This window comes from Pseudorasbora parva, chromosome 1 (genome assembly GCF_024679245.1).
Source record: "Pseudorasbora parva isolate DD20220531a chromosome 1, ASM2467924v1, whole genome shotgun sequence".
NCBI classification, from domain to species: domain Eukaryota; kingdom Metazoa; phylum Chordata; class Actinopteri; order Cypriniformes; family Gobionidae; genus Pseudorasbora; species Pseudorasbora parva.
Window position 1 is genome coordinate 40,822,223 of NC_090172.1, and position 3,867 is coordinate 40,826,089.

Sequence of the window (3,867 nt, forward strand, 5' to 3'; positions counted from 1 at the left end):
CTACTTTCTGTGCCCTTTGCATTATGTGGCGTCTTGTTGGAAAGAGGAAGTCAGATAATGAAGTGTGATTGTAACATGCTGACTCGGCATGGATTGCACGCTGTGATGAGTAACATGCCAACTGATCCCATAAGCGGCCCCACTATAGTTCACTGTTGTTGAAACGGGATATGACTCACCCCAGTGATTGACAGCTTGCTTCTGCTGTAGAGCCCCACCCTAATGAGCCTGCAGCCCTGTTTTCACTCAGATTGATGTAAACCTTCTTTGTGAGTGATCAGAGTCAATTGGGGATTCGCTTCAGTTCCAGTTGAGCCAGTTTTCTAATGAATATATTCATTGCCTGCACTTGACTTTGGTGGAAGCTTGGTGTGAAAGTGTGCGCGTGAGAGAGAGTAAATGTGAACTGTTTTAACTGTTGGAACTGGGGCCACGGCGAACTCCGTCTTTAGTACAGTACAAACCCTGACCCGCCTGCCTTTCACAACCTCTCAACTTCACACCAAAGTATGTAGCAAACTGTGTCAGCACTGATCATGTACAGTTGTTAATAATTCAATAAACTTTTTTTTTTTTTTGTAAAATGTGTCAAGAATGCTGGTTTATTTGAAAGTGCCATTGTCAGGTTTGAATTAATTACAGGCTGGGTGTGTGTAGTGCTGTCTTAAGTATGGAGATTAAAGACAGAGGCTAGCAATTCTGGTGTGTCATCTAGATGTTCCCACATGGTTTCAAGCTGATGGAAGAGTTGAGACGTGTGTGTGTGTGTGTGTGTTTGTGTGTGTGTGTGTGTGTGTGTAAAAGAGACATAGTTTCTGCTGTCTCGGCTATATGTTGTAACCACAGACCCAGCTGACTCAAATATGTCCTGTGGTCCCCCAACCACAGCTGGTGATGGTACACATCTTTTTGATTTCCTCACCTCAAGTAGATTATCGGACAGGAAGTGTGTTCAAAGCATCTGATTCATTCGGGTTGTTTGAACTGGTTTCATTAAGGGATTTCAGCACATGTATTTTGTATTTATCGCACTTCCTATGCTCATGGTAGCACTTTAAAAAATGTCATGTTATTGCTTTGCTTTTTATAAGTCATCCATACATTGCTACACTTTAAGTGTATGTGAAAATCTATAGAAGCCATTTGCACTGATGGGTGTTTTAAAAATGACAACCTTAGAGACAGTGGCATATCGGACGGGTACGTATTGTTGGTGGGGCCTGTGGTACTACAACACTGCTTAGGTGATAAACTGATTGTTTTGTGTTTGGCCTTGAACTTTCCTTGTAGAATGTGCTCAACTAAATGTTTAGTTTCTTTGGTTTATAAAAGGATTGGTGGTGGAGAGGAAAAGGCCTTATTTTAGTGGGAAATCTGATCAATTTTGTGGATTTAAATATGGGAAATGTTTTAAACTGCATATATGCCTATTGCCAACTGGTAGAATGGCCAAATTAGGCAGAATATATTTTGATATGACCTGCAGGTATAAAAGATGGTTCAATTCTGCAGAAATGCCCATTGTGTTTTGTCTATGTGGTGGTCCGTGCATGTGCTCCAAAACATTGCATGGCGATGCTCATTCGGTCTGCTGTTTTAAAGGCCCAAGCTGGATTCTGACTGGCTGTCAATGGTTTTTGTTCATCATCTGAAAGAAGACAAAATATTCTAAACGTGATTCCAGCTATATCATTTCAATGTGTCATTGTCATAGCTTTTGTATGGACACAATTCTCATATTAGACGATTGTTAAAACAATATAGTTATCGTTGTTCTTGATGTGAATGAGCCTTTACTGTCCCGCCATCAAAAGAAACCACATAAAAAAAATAAAAAAAAGAGAAAAATAAATAAAGCATAGTTTGGCAAGTCATCTATATTGAACGACTCCAATCTTTTGAATAATCTTACCAATATCTATTGATCTAATATGACTTCTGACCTGTAATGTTTTCAGAATCATAATCATACACTGTTTCATAATCATACATTCCTGGCCAGAGGAGAACTGGCACCCTGACTGAGTTTTTTCCCCTCCATTCTGGCCCTGAAGGAGTTTTGGTTCCTTGCCTCTGTCGCCTTTGGCTTTTGGCTTGCTCAGATGGGGACACTTAAATTTCAACTATATTACAGATCTGCCCATATTAACACCATATGATAATTGAAATTAGCTGGATAAAATCACCCTTTTCGCCAGAGCTGCTGTACAGCTGAATCAAATTCTGTTGCATTACTTTCCTGTTAACACTGAAGCTGCTTTGAAACTATTGGCATTGTAAAAGCGCTATATAAATAAAGGTGACTTGACTATATGCTGCCACTTCCTTCTAATGATTCAAAGGTGTCAGAGAAGGCCTGTGTTACGCTTTACAGCTTTTGAACTCCATTTCACATCAGCATGAGCTGCTAATTTGGGCGCTCCTTTCACAATCTACGATACTGGATGATGAACTTGGACTGGCTTTTGGCAAAGGAGTGTCAGCAACAGTTTTCATGATTCAGCACTGGACTGATGTACCAGCCTGTTAAAAGAGCAGCTGGCTTTGTGCGTTATGGCTGTAGATCAAATGAGAGTTATTGATTTGCACTAATCTCTGCAGATTTCCTCAGACGATGACGGACTGACCTGCTTTATTTCCCTGCTCGGCAGGTCTGGCGCCTGCATCATCCGCCTGGTCCAAAAGCCCTTTTACGTTTTCAAACCCAGAGCTAACTCCGTTCCCATGAAGGCTGTTTAAACTCTACTGAGCCAGTTTGTTTCTTCTCTCTTTTGGTTGCTTGTTCGCTTTCCTCCTTGGGTCTCTCTAAACATTAAACATCCTTTCTTAGCTGGCAGTCCTGAGTTTGATGTTCTCCTCAGAAAGAGTGTTTCAGAGGATGAAGGAATGGGAGAGAAGCACTCCAAATCCCAACATACTGATTTTCCTGTAGGCTCTTATCTCTTTCATTTCTCTTGCTCAGATGTGAAAAAGCTGTACGGTAGACTAGGTGTGTTTTTATTTCTTCTTTCTTTTTCTTTCTTCATAGTTTCACTCTTAATAAGGGAGCAGCTGAATAGGTGGAGATTAAAGGGCTATCCTGCTGAGTGGCACTGCTAGAGAGAGAGAGAGAGAGAGAGAGAGAGAGAGAGAAAAGAGGCTCTGTCGAGAATGAGAGAGGGAGAGATAGAGAAGTGCTTCTCTATGAGAGTGATCAGCGATTTGATACAATCCTCTACTCTTTTCTCTCCTCTGAAGAGCTTTCATCAGGCCTGCACACAAGTGCCCTCTCCACTCAGGCCTCAAATTAGTCCAGGCTTACTGAGCCAGATGAAACGGTAACCTCACTCATCCTCCACTGCGGTCTCTCTCCTCCTGCGTGACGAGCGTGCTCAGGAATCTTTCCTGCGGCTCTTCAGGAGACTCCTACTGAACTGGAGAAGAGCTCTATGTGAGAGAAGATTAGTTTTGTCCGTCTGATTAGACTCCGAGAGGGCAGTTAAGTGTGTATGGGACGTTCATGTATGTGAGTTTTTTTGCTGACATCTGCAGTTGGAGGCTGGGTTGGTAATGCGTGATTAAACATGACAATCTCTCCACGTCTCTTGATTTCAGTGTTACTCTTGCTCATTCTGAGACATTATAGCAGAAACATGCCGCTTCAAGATTTTTAATATTCTTTTATATTAACCATGGCTGCATTTGTTTGATCAAATATACAGTATACAAACAGTCAAATTGCAGAGAAAACAAACTTTTCACATTACCATTTTTTTCTGCCCATTTCATCAGTGGATCATGAGTACAAATCCTTTTGTACACTACAGTTACATGCATCGTAGAGCTCTGACAGCCTGGACAGAAAAGGTTACAGAAGCAGGAAGTGAT